This window comes from Lithobates pipiens, unplaced genomic scaffold, assembly GCF_037356315.1.
Source record: "Lithobates pipiens isolate NorthernLeopardFrog02 unplaced genomic scaffold, aLitPip1_a1.2 Scaffold_19, whole genome shotgun sequence".
In the NCBI taxonomy this organism is placed as follows: Eukaryota; Metazoa; Chordata; class Amphibia; order Anura; family Ranidae; genus Lithobates; species Lithobates pipiens.
Window position 1 is genome coordinate 119,653,365 of NW_027507764.1, and position 18,610 is coordinate 119,671,974.

Sequence of the window (18,610 nt, forward strand, 5' to 3'; positions counted from 1 at the left end):
CCTCAGATTTCTTCTCTCTGCGGCCCGCCATAATATCACCCTTTACTGGAAAAAGGACTGTACCCCGTTTATAGTTGGATGGGTCGACATCCTTAATGATATGATGGTCATGGAGGAGCTACAGGCGAAGGTTGACGACAGGTATGAGAAATTCGTCACACTGTGGTCCATATGGCGCCACCACGCAGCCTCGGAGGACTTTCCAAGTGGTCTGCGCCCATGAGGCGAATTGTGCTGGGCTGTTGATTTGAATACTATCTAGAGGGTTAAACTGATCAGATCTCAGACCATTTTGTTGCCCATACAAATCAAAATGTTACCAGCTTTTCTCCTTACCTACGGGTTAACCCTTGCCAGCTATTAGAGCGCAACTATGAGATTGACATTGGGGGTTGACACGGATTGCTGAAGTCATACCACAAGACGTTTGTTATTTGTTATATGTTTTGTTAACTGTTAAAAGGTTATGGGCCCTAAGACCACTGATAATGTTACCGTCAGTAATCACACATGCCACAGAGCCATGGGGCCCCTACCTTGCTCTCAAATACTTACTTACCTTGTTTAGGGTTTCTATCTACCTTTACTTTTCCCCTTCCCCCTTCCCCCTCCCCGCCCTCCCTGATAGCCTACCTCTTCCTCTATCTGGGATAAAAGATAGAAGTTAAAATGTAATGTTACACATAAGGTTCTGACATACTTATGTACCTTGGTACTTGTGTATTTTTGTAATTTTGTATCGCTGAACTTTCATTGATCTTGCAAATAAAAAATATATTCAACCTTAAAATTTATATTTGTTGAACGAGCCATGAAGGACCCTGTTCAGGAACATCCTGTTATAAAGTGTCCCTATCTCCCAGTTGTGCTCCAGTGTTGTCACCCAGGCTTTCAACTGTGACTACAAATGGCTGTTTCAACCAACATTATGCAGGCATGGCTCACTATGGTTACCATCTGGAAACTTGCCCTGAGAAATGTCATGCAATCATCACTGGAGTACATGCAAATAGATAAGTGGTGGCAAAAAATACTGCAATAGATCATCAGCATGGTTATGCACAAAGGAGAAATTTGATACAAACAATACATACTGTAGATAATATGTATGTTTAAATATACACAGCACATATATTGAATTGAAGCTCCTCTTAAAGCTCTTTTGTGACATGAAATGTGGTTAATTGTGTCTCTTCACCATGCAACTTAATTTTTTTCTTTACATTTACATGTTTCATTGCATTCCCCTACCCTAAAATAAATACAAAAAAAAATGAATTATTCCTTTGTAAGTTGGATTTCCTAGAACTACAAAAAGGAATAAAACATAAGGTTTGTATTTTACAGAAATTTCCATCTATGTGTTAATTCAGCTGCAAGTAGCGTAAGCATTATTTTTAGAAGTGAATATTGCCTGGGAACACAAATGAATGACAGGGATCATAATCTCTCCCTGTGTTATCATAGATCATGCACAAAGCACAAAGCCCCTTTGATCCTTTAAAATACCCAACTCGGCTTACAAGGAAATTAAATCCCACAGCTCATATTTTCATCAAGTTCCCTGGTGTTTTAGAGTTATGATTATAATGGTCTATGGGTGTGTAAATGGACAGCAAATTTTTTTAATAATCTATTTAGCTAACGTTTTCCAGCCACAATTCAAAATATCAACATAGCCAGCTATTTATACTTTACTCCTGACTTTGGGATAAGGATTCCCATAGCATATGCCTCTTATTTTGTTGAGGCTTCACAAATTACCTTCCTTCTGGAGCTCATAAACCCTAATCACTAAATTACACATTACAACATGATTTTTTAAATAGCAGCTGAACAGAAGTTACTACACTTCACCACTAGAGGCACCATTGGATACTGACTATGAAGACCTGCTCATTTATCATAATGATGTACAGATGGTCTTGTTTCCTCTAGTGTAGTACCAAGCACACTACATAGAGGGGTTTTAAATAACAGAAAATGGTTAAGGGTGAAATTCAGCACAGATTTTTTATTTTTATTTTTTTTAAAAGACATCATTCTGTTACAATGTACATTCTTCACTATTAAAAATATTTGGTACATCATATAAGACATTAGTACCCGATTTTACGCATAACCATACACGTGAGAAAAAAATAAACACATTTCACTATTTATATGGAGCAACACTTGATTTGAAAAGCCAATTTTAGGATCTTGTGAATATACATGTACAAAAAACCTGGCAATACTCAACGTATATCTAAATGTATAACTTTGTTTTAGTTTTGGATAGAATGGACAATGATTAAAAGCCTGTCAGGTTGTTTTTTCCTGTTTTGGTTTTACATAGACTTTAATGTTGCCTGGTCATACATAAATGTCATCCAATCTAGACAATCATGAAATATTGTTTGTACAATGAAGAGCAGCACTTAAATTGTGATATCATTAAAAAGCTCTATATGAAGTGAATGGAGTGAAAAAGAGTTAAAAGGTAATAAAATACTATTAACATTAACGTATATAGTGAAATGTAAACATATGTATATGCAGACTAGTGCCAGCAATCATCCACAAATCAACAAAAGTCCACGAATAGTGAATAGTCTATAAGTGAAAAGAATCAATCCATCCAAAAAGTACACTGTGCAATATAAACAGGTACAGGGGTTCATCACCAGCAACACCCTCCTAAATATGCCTCATCAGATAAGCAGGACCATAGATTATAATGGTCAAACACGCCCAAACATCTAATGCCGCATACACATTCCAGCAGACTAGGTCCGACAGAATCAGTCCGTTAGACAATCCAATCGTGTGTGGGCTAATCCGATAGTTTTTCCTTTAAAAAAAATCTGACGGACCTAGAAATAGAACATGTTTCAAATCTGTTCAATGGACTCAATTCCTATCGGGAAAACCGTTCATCTGTATTCTGGTCCGAAGGACCAAATACGACGCAGGGGAAGCTATTGGCTACTGTCTATTGAACTTCCTTTTTTAGTCCCGTCTTATGTCATCACGTTCAAAAGAAACGTTTGTTCGGAAAGTCCGTTGGAACTCTGCCGAAAGTCCATCGGGAAGATCGCGGGACCTAGTCTGCCGGATTCATTCAAAAGTAATGACATCAATTACCTTAATCCAGATAGTATACATCATGTAAAAATAATGATTACATAGAAATATTATAAATGATCAGTCTGTGGGCTGGGCCAGGAGTAGGGTACCCAAACTGAGGGAGCAACACACTGAGAGTCCACAGAGGGTTTAACAGTTTTTGTATTTATATGGATGCAGGTTATAGGATATCAAGAATGTTTGTTTGTAGAATACAGTCGCTGACACTAGGATTACTTTAGAGCCCAACAGACATGGAACATTTGCCATAACAGGTATGCTGTTCACTTATAGCAGCTGCCTCAGCATCTGCTGGAGGAGTGGCAAGATGGGATACATAGAAGGTGTCCTGAGAGGCTTGTAGAAAATTGCAGAAGCAGTTCTGGAGTCTATGTTGGGTATACAGCGGTATCTCTACCCTTTCCCTATTCACACTGGAAACTCTCCCTGACAGTTCTGACCCTGCCAAGCAGGGTACCTCTACCTACTTTACACTGTCCACTTAATAATGCATGCCAAACCCAGAAAGCCACTGCTATTTGTTAGTACTGCCCCATCCAAGATTGCCACGGAGGGTCACTGGGGATTGCAGAGTCCAATTGGACAGCAAAATTCCCTGTGACACCTATGGAGGCTGCAGAAGAACATCATTCCTGAGTCTCCACTCCATCCACACAGCAGCCAGGCTCCACTGACTGGATGGAGTAAAGACTATACCTGCCTACAAACCTGCCAAAAATGTATTTCTGTTTTGGGTGTTTAGTAGTGCATTACATAACTTTAAGTTTCTATTATGTAGGACTAAAAAAAAAAAAAAAAAAAAAACCTCTGCTTCTTTAGCTCCACGTGGCCAAGGAGTTATTTCAGATCTTTATTTACATATTGATAAGGTAATTGAATGATTTTGGAGAAACTGTCTACATTTTGACATACTTCTCAAATTATTTTGAATACCCTGGAGCAGGGATAGGCAACCTCTGAGAGGTAGAGATCTACCTGAACAACATGAAAGAGATAATAATCACTAGGGATGAGCTTCGTGTTCGAGTCGAACATACGTTCGACTCGAACATCGGCTGTTCGCCCATTCGGCGAATTCCGAACGTCATGGGCCGTTCGCGGCAAATTCGTGTGGCGCTCACGGCCCACAATGCACTGCGTCATCGCAGTGCATTGCTCTCTCATGATTGGCCAAGCATGCACTGTGACCCCGCATGCTTGGCCAATCACAGCGCCAGCAGTGAGGAGAGCCATGATTGGCCACATGCAGGATGCCTGTGGCCAATCATAGCTCAGGCTGTGTAGTACACGCCCCACACTATATAAGGCCGCCAGCGCGGAGGCCTTGTGTAGTGTGTTGGCATCTGAAGCAGTTAGTGGGTGTTCTGTGTACCTTCAACATAGTATACACCGATCGTTATCGGCCGATTTTCGATCTTGCTCTTCTGTAGTGGTTGTTGTCTGTGTGCCCTGACCGCAGTATGCAACGCTATATTCACCTCACCTATATAGCTAGTGATCTATCTTTTATAATAGAGCTTGCAGTCAGTAGTGTTAGGAGCTTGTGCGTGCTGTCTGCGTGCTCTGTACCCAGTACACACCGCTATATCCACCTACATAGCTCTTATCTATTTGAGCCCAATTGCCATCTGCAGGAGTTATTGGAAGTTGTGTTCGCCTCCAGCACAGCACAGTATACATCTGTATATACCCCTTTATCTCTGGTGTTCTATAATAAAGGCATCTGCAGGAGTTAGTGGGTATTGTGTGCCTCCAGCACAATATACACCTGTATCTACCCCTTATTGCTGTTCTCTAATAGAGCCATCTGCAGGGCTTAGTAGGTGTTGTGTGACTCCATTACAGTATACCCCTTTATCTCTGGTGTTCTATAATAAAGGCATCTGCAGGAGTTAGTGGGTGTTGTGTGCCTCCAGCACAATATACACTACCCAACTGCTGTTTTACCCAACTCCCTTCAGGCCATTACCATGTCTGGAAGGCCAGCAAGGAGAGGCATACCGGCGCGAGCCGATAAAAGAGGGCAAGCAGGTTCTGTGTCTAGAGACAACAGTGCTGGTCGTGGACGCGGTGCATTGTCATCAGCACGTGGCCATGGGACACGCTTGTCCTTTTCGGCAGCTGGACATGTTGAACCGCAACATGCCTACGACTTGGTAGAGTGGATGACCAAGCCCTCTTCATCCTCCTCATCCTCTCTCACCCAGTCTCAGGGTACTAGCAAAGCAGCTGCCAACGCATCATCTTCCCTCGTCTCAATGTCATCATCAGTGACTCCTTCCCTAGACCCACCACGTCCTCCTGAGGTGTCTCCAGAACTCTTTGAGCACAGTGTTGGGTACATGCTCCAGGAGGATGCCCAGTGTTTTGTAGGCTCTGATGATGACACTCAGCTAGAGGAAGGCAGTAGCGTGAATGCAGAGAGAGGGGATGCTCAAGAAGGACAGCAATCTGGCAGTAATGTTCCACAAGCTGCAGCATACTGCCAGGTTTGCTACAGCGATGAAGAGGGAGGGGATGATGAGGGCACTGACTCCACGTGGGTGCCTGGTAGGAGAGAGGAGGAGGAGGCACATGTCCAACGAGGCAGGATGCCCTCCGGGGGCCAGCTTAGGGGCAGCACACTGACTGAATCACACCGCAGAGCTCCGCCTGTGCAGGGCGCGTTATTCTAAAAGTTCTTTGGTGTGGGCCTTTTTTTGAGACGAGTGCATCAGATCACTATTTGCAACATATGTCTCAAGCGTATCTCGCGTGGCCAAAACATCAGCCGCTTGGGCACCACATGCTCGACCAGACATATGTTGACCTGCCATGCAGCTCATTGGCAAGCGTACCTCAAAGACCCACACCAAAGAACAAAGCGGACCTCTCCTTGCTCCTCATCAGCTGGCATCTCCAACCCCACTAGACCTTCAGTCCTCTCTGAAACCTGCTCTGAGAGGAATGAAAGTGTAGAATTAGGTGTCTCACAGCCAAGTGCTTCCGGCACTCTGCTAGCAGTACACCCACGTCCGATTATAGCAGGCAAATGTCCCTGCCCCAGCTGCTGGACCGGCGAAAGAAGTTCACTCCCAGCCATCGACATGCCCAGCGGTTGAATGCTAGCTTGGCTAAATTGCTAGCACTTCAACTGCTGCCTTTTCAGTTGGTAGACTTGGCCCCCTTCCGTGAGTTTGTACAATGTGCGGTTCCTCAGTGGCAGGTCCCCAAACGCCACTTTTTCTCACGGAAGGCGATTCTGGCTCTCTACCGGCATGTGGAAGGCAATGTCCTTGCCTCGCTGGACAGGGAGGTCAGCGGTAAGGTTCATATTACCGCTGACTCATGGTCCAGCAGGCATGGACAGGGACGTTACCTGTCTTTCACGGCCCATTGGGTCACTCTTCTGGCAGCTGGGAAGGATGCAGGACAAGGTGCAGTAGTGTTGGAGGTTGTTCCGCCACCACGCCTCCAAAATGCTACTATTGGTTGTGACACACCTCTCTCCTCCACCCCCTCCTCTTCTTCCTCCATGGCCTCTTCCAGTGCTCTGTCCTCAGAACCAGCGGTGCTCTGTAGGCGTTCCAGGGGCTACGCAAGTACGCAGGCAAAACGATGCCATGCCGTGCTTGCGCTGGTTTGTTTGGGGGACAGGAGCCACACTGGGGCAGATGTTTTGTCAGCTCTGCAGGGGCAATGCCGAGAGGTGGTTGACGCCACGCCAGCTTAAGCCAGGAATGGTGGTTTGCGACAATGGCACCAACCTCCTCTCCGCCCTCCGACAGGGACAACTGACCCATGTGCCCTGTGTAGCTCACATCCTTAACCTGGTGGCGCAGCAGTTTTTTGGGACGGTACCCCGGCTTACAGGATGTCCTGAAGCAGGCCAGGAAAGTCTGTGTGCATTTCCGCCGATCATTTAATGCCTGTGCTCGGCTGACTGAGCTCCAAAAGGAGTTGAACCTGCCCAAGAACCACCTTATATGTGACATGCCCACCAGGTGGAATTCAATGTTGGCCATGCTGCAGCGGCTGCACACGCAGCAGAGGGCCATCAATGAGTACCTGTGCGACTACGGCACCAGGACAGGGGAGCTCGTTTTTTTCTCACCATGCCAGTGGGGCATGATCAGGGATGCATGCACTGTCCTGTCACCGTTTGAGGAGGCCACAAGGATGGTGAGCAGTGACAGTGCATGCATCAGTGACACTGTACCTCTTGTCCACCTCTTGGAGCATACGCTGCATGGAATAATGGACAGGGCACTTGAGGCAGAACAGAGGCAGGAAGAGGAGGACTTCCTTGCCTCTCAAGGCCCCCTTTATCCAGACAGTGTTCCTGCTGTGCCACCCATCACACAGGAAGAGGATGAGGAGGAGGATTGTGTCAGCATGGAGGTGGAGGCTGGCACTCAGCATCAGCAGCAGCAGTCTTGTAGGGATGATTTACAGTCCCAAGAAACACATGGACTTGTACGTGGCTGGGAGGAGGTAGCTGCAGATCATGTTGCCCTTAGTGACCCAGAGGACTCCAGACCGAATGCCTCAGCTAACCTACGCTGCATGGCCTCCCTGACCCTGCAAAGCCTGCGGAAGGATCCTCGTATTCTTCGGATCAAGGAGAGGGACCATTACTGGCTGGCCACTCTCCTTGATCCACAGTACAAGGGTAAGGTTGCCGACTTTATCTTGCCATCGCAGAGGGAGCAGAGGATGAGACATCTCCGGGAGGTCTTGCAGAAAGGTCTGTGCAACACGTTCCCAGAGACTGGGAGGTTACAAACTCCTGGTACTGGACAACGTGTTGCTGAGGCATCGGTCAGAAGGAGCGGTGGAGAAGGTGGCCGTCTGACTGATGCTTTCAGACAATTTTTTAGCCCGCAGCCCCAAGGTATGATCGGTTCCAGCAACCATCGCCAGCGTCTGATTTACATGGTGCAGGAATACCTAGGGGCAAGGTCAGACTTGGACACCTTTCCCACCGAAAATCCTCTGGCTTAATGGGTCTTGAGGATGGATCACTGGCCAGAGCTTGCACAGTATGCAATTGAGCTACTGGCCTGTTCTGCATCCAGCGTTCTTTCGGAACGCACCTTCAGTGCTGCTGGTGGCTTTGTTACCGATCACAGGGTGCGCCTGTCCACCGAATCAGTTGATCGACTGACCTTCATCAAGATGAATCAGTCTTGGATCACCCACAGCCACCAAGCACCTGAAGCTGATGTAACCGAATAATTTTTTTTGAAATATCACATCCCTTCAAGACTGCCTATGCTGATGCTGAGTGACTGTCCTGTTATGTTGATTGTCTATCCTCTTCCTCCTCCGCTGATATGTTGGAAGAATATTTCTGGTTCTGGGTGATGCCATCAGCCCAATTTTTCTGCCCCTTTTTAACAGGGGCGTTTAATTACAATTTTTGATGCAATGCTTTGCAGCAGGGCTAATTCCTGCAAAAAAAACTAGAGTATATGGGAGAGGTTGCAGTGTCGTGGCACCAGCACCAGTGCCTAAGGCCCAATTTTTCTGCCCCTGTTTAACAGGGACATGTAATTACAATTCTTGATATAATATTTCACAGGAGGGCCCGTTCCTGTGCCCACCCAGAGTAACGGTGAGGACTTATAGTGTTGTGGCACCAGCACCACAACCACCAAAGGTCAATTTTTCTACCACTGTTCAACAATGGCATGTAATTACAATTCTTGATATAATCGTTCACAGCAGGGCGCTCCAGCGCCCACCAAGAGTCACTTTGAGGGCTTACAATGTTGTGGCAAAACCAACACCTTGTTCCGCCGTTTCTGCAAAGCATATAGGGCAGGCCCCTACTTTCAAACATCCAACTTACAAACATCTCCTACTTGCAAACGGAAGGAGACAACAGCAAGTGAGATGAAAAAAGATGTACGACAAAACAAATTATACAGGGGTGATAACCCTTCCCTATGTTTTCCAAAAAGCTTAAAAATAGTTTTTTTGACTGGAGCTACACTTTAAAAATGTACCAGTTGAAAATTACAAACAGATTCAACTTAACACAACAAATCTACACAGTCCCTGTCTTGTTTGCACCGCCTGTATACTGCTGTTCTAAGTATATAGGGCCTGGGGGCCACACGCATTTCCTTTTTTTAATATGGGTACGAGGTTCCCCTTAATATGTGTACAAGACCCAGAGGGGCTGGTAATGGGCAGGGAGGGCTACCCATGCCATTTTTTCTCAATGATTTTAAACCATATTGCAGGAACCAGATATAACATTAAAACCGCAAGCAGTTTTAAATGATGTTATTTCCGTTTAATGTCATTTTGTGCAGGGACTGTTCTAAACACGGGAGACACGTGGCACTTTACATGCATACTACAGACACCCCCCATGCACCATATTTAAAGGAATATTTCACTTTTTTTTCACTTTAATCGTCATTAAAATCAGTGCTCCCGCCAAAATGGACATTTTTAAAAACATTTTAGGCATTGACCCATGTCCCCTGGGGCAGGAGCCAGGTCCCCAAACCCTTTTTAGGACAGCATCTCGCATATTAGCCGTTAAAATTAGCACTTTTAATTTCGAACGTTCGAGTCCCATAGACTTCAATGGGGTTCTAAAGTTCGTACGAATTTGGGGTCCGTTCGAAAGTTCTGGTGCGAACCGAACCGGGGGTATTCGGCTCATCCCTAATAATCACTGAGATTCATCACCCTTTAAAAAAAAAAAAAAAAAAAAAAGGTGGGGGGGGAAATGGGACTTTAAATGAGGCGTGTTGCTGAATAAGAAATATATTTATTTATAAGGTGCACACCATAAGTGTGACATCTGCTTGGCTGTCCATTTTGGATTGCATAAAGTGTAGCGATAAAAATCAAAATTAGTGGCCTAACTAAGTTCAGTGCCAAAAACCACATATGTGTGAGAAATTATACAAATGAATATATAATAATTAGTGTAATATGTATTGTGCTTAACCACTTTCAGACCGGACCATTTTGCTGGTCAATGACCAGAGGTCTTTTTACAATTTGGCACTGCGCTGCTTTAACTGGTAATTGCGCGGTCATGCAATGTTGTACCCAAACAAAATTTGCGTCCTTTTTTTCCCACAAATAGAGCTTTCTTTTAAAAGGTATTTGACTGACTCTGCGATTTTTATTTTTTGCGATATAAAACGTAAAAAGACCGCAAATTTTGAAAAAAATGATATTTTCTACTTTTTGTTATTAGAAAAATCCAATAAACTCAATTTTAGTCATACATTTAGGCCAAAATGTATTCAGCCACATGTCTTTGGTAAAAAAAAAGTCAATAACTGTATATTTATTAGTTTGCGCAAAAGTTGTCACATCTACAAACTAAGGTACATTTTCTGGAATTTACGCAGCTTTTAGTTTATGACTACCTATCTCATTTCTTGAGGTGCTAAAATGGCAGGGCAGTACAAAACCCCCCCAAATGACCCCCATTTTGGAAAGTAGACACCCTAAGGAAATTGATAAGAGGCATGTTGAGCCCATTGAATATTTTATTTTTTTGCCTCAAGCGATTGAATAATGACAAATAATTTTATTTTTATTAATTTTTTTACACAAAGTTGTCACTAAATGATATATTGCTCACACATGCCATGGTTATACGTGGAATTGTACCCCAAAATACATTCTGCTGCTTCTCCTGAGTACGGGGATACCACATGTGGTCGACTTTTTGGAAGCCTATCCGTGTACGGGGCCCCGAAAGCCAAGCACCGCCTTCAGGATTTCTAAGGGCATACATTTGTAATTTCACTCCTCACTATCTATCACAGTTTTGAAGGCCATAAAATGCCAAGATGGCACAAAACACCCAAAAATGACCCCATTTTAGAAAGTAGACACCCCAAGCTATTTGATGAGAGGCATGTTGATTCCATGGAATATTTTATATTTTGCCACAAGTTGCGGGAAAATTACAAACTTTTATTTATTTATTTATTTCACAAAGTTGTCATTAATGATATATTGCTCACACATGCTATGGGCATATGTGAAATGACACCCCAAAATAAATTTTGCTGCTTCTCCTGAGTACGGGGATACCACATGTGTGGGATTTTTTGGGAGCCTAGCCGCGTACGGGGCCCCGAAACCAAGAACCGCCTTCAGGCTTTCTAAGGGCGTAAATTTTTGATTTCACTCCTCACCACCTATTAGTTTTGAAGGCCATAAAATGCCAAGATGGCACAAAACCCCCCCAAATGACCCCATTTTAGAAAGTAGACACCCCAAGCTATTTGCTGAGAGGCATGTTGAGTCCATGGAATATTTTATATTTTGCCACAAGTTGCGGGAATATTAAACTTTTTTTTTTTTTCACAAAGTTGTCACTAAATGATATATTGCTCACACATGCCATGGGCGTATGTGAAATGACACCCCAAAATAAATTCTGCTGCTTCTCCTGAGTACGGGGATACCACATGTGTGGGACTTTTTGGGAGCCTAGCCGCGTACGGGGCCCCGAAAACCAAGCACTGCCTTCAGGATTTCTAAGGGTGTAAATTTATGATTTCACTCCTCACTACCTATCGCAGTTTTGAAGGCCATAAAATGGCAAGATGGCACAAACCCCCCCCCCCCCAATGACCCCATTTTGGAAAATAGACACTCCTAAATTTAGGGGTACACTAGTGAGACTCACAGGTAAAAAAGCACCTAGGCTGTCAGCGACTGTATCAAAACGCTACAAAAAAACTGTTAGCGATCGCAGGGATCAGGCCTGACTCTGCGAACGCTGCAGTTATGAGTGTTGTGTTTTGTAAGTGACAGTGAACGATCGATACTGCACTTGGGTGGGCTGGGCTTGGCGGAGGGGCTAAACGCAGGTGCTAGCAGGTATCTGGGCTGATCCCGCTAACAATGCGTTTTGGGAAACCTAAACTGCTGGCGACGCTAATATAGATCTGATCAGATACTATATTACTAAGGGAGGTGTATGCTTTGCGCGTGGGTGTTAGCGGTACTGGCACTAACCTGACGCTGCCTGGGGCGACGCAGACCTTATCTGACCCTCAAACTTATATCACCCGCCGGGTGATCAGGGGGTTAAACCTTTATTAGGTAATAAATGGCGGGTGCCCTGAAACTATAAAAAAATAACTAACCAACCAGCGTCACCTGTAACAGTTATATGGTGATCACTGGTGAAAGGGTTAACTAGGGGGCAATCAGGGGGCTTTATGCGGTAGTATATGGGGGTCCCTGGCGCTATAAAAAGCTGCGGCGAACCTAAATACCTACCTGCCTAACTAGCGTCACCTGTGACACTAATACAGTGATCAGAAAAACGATCGCTCATTAGGCTGGGTTCACACTGGAGCGATGCGGGAACGCCACAAATCCGCGGCGGGTTCCCGCATCGCATGCCTCCCGGCGGCAGTTCACACTGCCCTATGCGAACTGCTGGGAGTGTCAGTGAAATGTTAATGACACCCCCAGATCAGTTCGCATATCGCAGTGCGATCTGCAAACTCGGACAGGAATCGGATTGCATGGTGTGAACACCCATGCGATCTGATTCTGCTGCGGACCAAAAAAAGGGTCCCGTGCGAGTTTGCGGCGGGTCCGATGCGAATTCAGCCATACTATCTGTATGGCTGAACTCGCATCGCACAGAGATCGGATGTGATTTGCACTGCAGTGCGAATCACATCCGTTCTCATAAACCGCTGCAATGTGAACCCAGCCTTAGTGACACTGGCGACGGGGGTTGATCACGGGGTTAAACCTTTATTGGGGGGGTTAGGGGGGTACCCTAGAACTAAAGGGGGCTAACCCTAACTGCCCTAACAGTTATTACAGTCACAAATGACACCAATGCAATAAAAAAAAAATGCAATTAGTGTCACTGTGACTGGGGGTGCAGGGGTGATTGGGGGGGTGAGTGTGCCTGGCATGTTCTACTGTGTAGTGTAGTGTTGGTGCAACTCACTGATCCTCTCTCCTCGGTGCCGGAACGAAAAATACCGAAACGGAGGAGAGATTACATCACTTCCTCTGCCTGTGTTTACATTACAGGAGAGGAAGTGATGTCATGCTGCACTTCCATTCGTCAGGAGCGATCGCGAGGGGGTGGCCATGAATGAATGGCCGCCCCCTCATCCCGGATCGCTCCTGCACGGTATCCGACCACCGCTGGCACCGGGGGGGGGCCCGATCGGGCCCCCCACCCGCGGGAAGGCAGGGACGTACAGGTACGTCCATATGCCTGCCCGTGCCATTCTGTCGGCGTACATCGTCGTGCGGCGGTCGGCAACTGGTTAATTAGTGATAGCGTGGCCAATATAATACAGCATTAAATACATATGCAGTGCAATTTGTACAGTATGTGCCCAAAAAAAAAAATTAAAACAAAAAAATGAAATAATAATAAAAATAAAACTATGTAGAAAGATATTCAATATTCAAGATATAGGACATAATTTACTTTGGTACATTTCTTTAAATACATTTGTTTAGATATACAGTCATTTTGCAAAGTACAATACAACATCGTTAACAATACAGATGTGTAGACATACTCATCCATTCATAAAACCAATAAACATTAGCAATTGCTCATAGTAAGTCGAAATGATCTGGGCATCAGTTGGATATATACTCAACGCACGTTTCATGGCTCATGCCAATCATCAGGTGTACAAATGCTCTGAAATTAGATCAAAAGTATCTATAAATATGGGATAACCTTTAAACGGAGAACCATCTCTCAAAAAAAAAAAGGGGGGGGGGGCTATAACTTACTGTCCAGCCCAAAGGTGATACCAAACATCTATCCAGGAGATACAGAGGACCGGGATATCGATCTCCCCCCCCCCGGGGCTGAGGTGAGGAATCACACCCAAAATGAGGATAGCAGCTGTGTAAAGCCCAGGTGACCATGATAGTATATGATGTGTGCTTACCAGGCAGTACTATTCTGCAGAAATATAGAGATAAAACCTATTGAGATTATTTGCTGTTGATGGAACAAATCCATACTTGTAGGTAAATAAAATAAATGAATAATATGCAATTAATGCAATCATTTTAAATGTAATAATTAAACTATAGTAAGAGAAAGTATGCAATATGTACCCCCTATGGGTCACCATAAATCAGACCCACCCATATAAAGGTGATCTGAAAAATGTAAGTAAATCTCAGTTACCTTGTGTATGATTCTGTAGCTGCAGATATGCCTGGAATCCTGCTTGTGTGGATGAACAAGGTGAAATGGTCAGCTGGCTAACACAGACAGCCTAAATCCCCAGCAAAGGGCGGGTACCCACCAGCGTCATGAAGCTCCAATTGGTGGAGAAAGAAGGAAAAGAGCTCCATGCTCAGGTGTGTAATCTCACCGAGCAGAGCAAACAATCATGACACCGATGCATTTGTACTCCTGATGATTGGCATGAGCCATGAAACGTGCGTTGAGTATATATCCAACTGATGCCCAGATCATTTCGACTTACTATGAGCAATTGCTAATGTTTATTGGTTTTATGAATGGATGAGTATGTCTACACATCTGTATTGTTAACGATGTTGTATTGTACTTTGCAAAATGACTGTATATCTAAACAAATGTATTTAGAGCCGGTTCACACAGCGGGCGATGCGAGGCCTCGCCTCGCTCTCGCAAGTCGCCCCCGTTCTGTACAATGGAACCGTTCTGAGAGGAGCGACTCGAGTCGCTCCGACTCAGAAAAAAGGTTCCTGTACTACTTTTGGGCGACCTCGGGGCGACTTGCATTGACTTCTATACAGAAGTCATCTGCAAGTTGCCGCTGAGGTCGCGGCAGGTCGCGGCGAGGCAAGTCGGAGTCGCCTCGCCTCGCCTGCAGTGTGAACCGGCCCTTAAAGAAATGTACCAAAGTAAATTATGTCCTATATCTTGAATATTGAATATCTTTCTACATAGTTTTAATTTTTATTATTATTATTTCATTTTTTTGTTTTAATTTTTTTTTTGGGCACATACTGTACAAATTGCAGTGCATATGGATTTAATGCTGTATTATATTGGCCACGTTATCACTAATTAAGCACAATACATATTACACTAATTTATTATATATTAATTTGTATAATTTCTCACACACATATGTGGTTTTTGGCACTGAACTTAGTTAGGCCACTAATTTTGATTTTTATCGCTACACTTTATGCAATCCAAAATGGACAGCCAAGCAGATGTCACACATATGGTGTGCACCTTATAAATAAATATATTTCTTATTCAGCAACACACCTCATTTAAAGTCCCATTTTTTCCCCCCCCTTTTTTGAATATTGAACATATATCCGGGATGGAGGCTTGCTGCTGCTACTAATAGGTTGTGTCAGGTCGCATCACTTTTAATCTTTAAAAAAAAAAAGCAATCAAGGCCTAACTAAATAGTAAAGAAAACTTAGAATAGTATAATAAAAAAAATGTTACTGTAAAAATATAAACGTAGCCTACCTTAAAAGTGGACAGTCAGTAGAGCAGTGGACAGTTCCAGTAGGGCAGTGGACTGTGCCAGTAAAGTAGTGGACATGTTAGTAGGGTAGAGGTTGGTGTCAAAAGGGCGGTGGATGGTGCCAGTTAGTAGAGCAGTAGACAGTGTCAGTGTGGCAGGGGACTGTGTCCATAGGGCAGAGAATGGGATCAGTAGAGCAGTAGATGGTGTCAGTAGGGCAGGGGACAGTGTCAGTAGTTTTTTATTTTGTTATTTTTCATTATTTATTTTACCATTTCATTTAAAAAAAATGTACAATTTTATTTTTTAAAAACATTTTGTTGGGGGCTTTGGTGAAATATCATTGGTCTAAACAGACCCATGATGTCTCACTTTCAAGACAGTGAAAGGAGATTGAAGACACAGCCATCAATCCCCATCTCTGGGCCTCAGCTGCACAGAATGAATGAACAAAAACAGCTCTGTACAAGATTTCCTGTTCATTCACAAACGGAAGCATAGTAAACACAGTAAACTTACTGGCTAACTTATTACACATGCTATGGAGATGCCCCAAACTCCATCGATACTGGCAGGATATAATTAAAAATATAAATAATACATTAGGTATAGAAATACCATTAGATCCAAAACTATGTCTGTTAAATATAGTGGAGGAGCCAAATTTCTCAAAAAATACCCATACCGCAATGTTTCAGGCATGAAAATTGATAGCCCAAAAGTGGATATCTATATATCCCCGACGATTGAAGAATGGAGAACACAAATAAAAGAAACCATAATAAAGGAGAAATGTATCTATATACTTGGAGGGAATAGAGACAAATGTGGTGCTATCTGAAAAGGGTGGGTAGAGTCTTGGGATCACAAAATCTAAGACATGTCAATAAGAGAGATGGTCAATATAGGGAGAGGGGGGGTTGCGGTGGGTGGGTAGAGAGAGGGATAATATTTTAATTACTGTTCGTTTTCCACCCTCTTTTTTTCTTTTTTTTTCTTGTCTGTTGTCTGGGAGGGTGAATGTTGGTTGTAAGATAATGTATCTGGACAAAATATACGGGTAAATATATATTTGTATTGTTACAAAAAGAATAAAAAATTCAGAACAAAAAAATAAAAAAACACAGTAAACTTCAGTTATGAATGAACAGAGTGAGTGATCAATACCCATCATTCACTGGGTTAATTCAGAAAATAATGTCATTTATTGGTCCCTTCTCCCACTCTCCATTCTGAAACATCTCTGACAGCAGCCGGGGGAAGAGGAGGGGGGGGAAGCACACAGGGGGCCTGGACAGTGCAAAAATAAGCATAACCTGGACAGGAGTTGCATATTCAAGAAACAATCGCTTCAATTTGCCTCCTGCAGCTGCTGAACACCAGCGGGAAGAGGGAGAGGAGAAGAAGCAGGAAAATGGTTCCTGTGAAGCCAAATGTGACAAGGAGGCCGTATGGGCCCCCTGCACCACAGGCAAGGTCTCCATTATAACCTCTGAAGCTATGCCAATGCCAGTACTACATAAAAAAAAATGTTCTTAGAGAATAAATAAACTGGTGGAGCCTCTAACAATGGGAGAATACCTTTGAGGGGGACAGAGGAGACACGTGACAAGACTGACAAGGCTGACACAGGCTAAAAGCCAATGGATTAATATTTTATATTTTTCAATCATTTTAGAAAGTGATGCAGTTATGTAGTTGTTCTGATAAAGTGTTTTAAGAATGTGTGTGTGTGTGTGTGTGTGTGTGTGTGTACACTTTTTATACTATTAGGCCTTGTTCACGTGGGCATATCATAGCTTTGCGCCCATGCAAGGACCATGTTTGCCCACACAGGAATGCACAAGTGTTCTGTACATCCCTGTGCAGGCAGTCCCATTCATGTCAATGCTGACAGTGTGTGTTTGGGGCTGCGAACCTGCACTTACACATCTGTCAAATGAGAGCAGCAGCTGTGTTTGTGCCAGAAGCGGACTGAGGGGACCTAGGTCCTGCCCCAGGGGACATGTATCAATGCAAAATAAAGTATTAAAAACTGCCGTTTTTTTCAGGAGCAGTGATTTTAATAATGCTTAAAGTGAAACAATAAAAGTGTAATATTCCTTTAAATTTCATACCTGGGGGGTGTCTATAGTATGCCTGTAAAGGGGGGCATGTTTCCCGTGCTTAGACCTGTCCCTGCACAAAGTGTCATTTCTGCAGGAAAAAACGTCATTTAAAAGCACTCGCAGCTATAATGAATTGTCGGTTCCCCATAATACAGAGAACAGTCATTGAAAGTCATTGATAAAAAAAAAAATGCGTGGGGGTTTCCCCCAAATTTAATTACCAGGCCCTTTAGGTCTAGTATGGATATTAAGGGGAACCCCGCGTCAAATAAAAAAAAAAATTACGTGAGTTTCCCCCCAAAACTTTTTTTTTGCATTGATACATGACCCCAGGGGCAGGACCCAGGTTCCCAAACACTTTTTATGACAATAACTTGCATATAAGCCTTTAACCACTTCCTGCCCAAGGCCGTCATATGACGTCCTGGACTTTCAGTGGAAATATCTGAATGATGCCAGCAGCCACAGGCATCATTCAGATATCCTTGTTTTCAGCTGGCGTTTCTGTGCACCATAAGAATGATCATAGCGGCAGTTCCACCGCTTGATCATTTTTACAGGCGATCCGGTGCTTCTCTGGGAGAAAGAATTGTCCGGCGCTGGATGATGACGATAGAGATTTCCTGGTGACCAGATGGTAACCAGTCATCTCTATGACCGTCAGAGGCCCGGGCGTGACGTCATAATGGTTCCCGGAAGTAAACAAAGTGCTGTCAGCATGGGATCGGTGAAATTTTTTTCACAATCTCATGCTTTCCAGCCTGGAGGAGAGATGTGGGGTCTTATTGACCCCACATCTCTCCATAAAGAGGACCTGTCATGAATGATTCCTGTTACAAGGGATGTTTATATTCCTTTTAATAGGAATAAAAGTGATAAAAAAAGTTGTAAAAATTTAGTAAAAATAAAAAA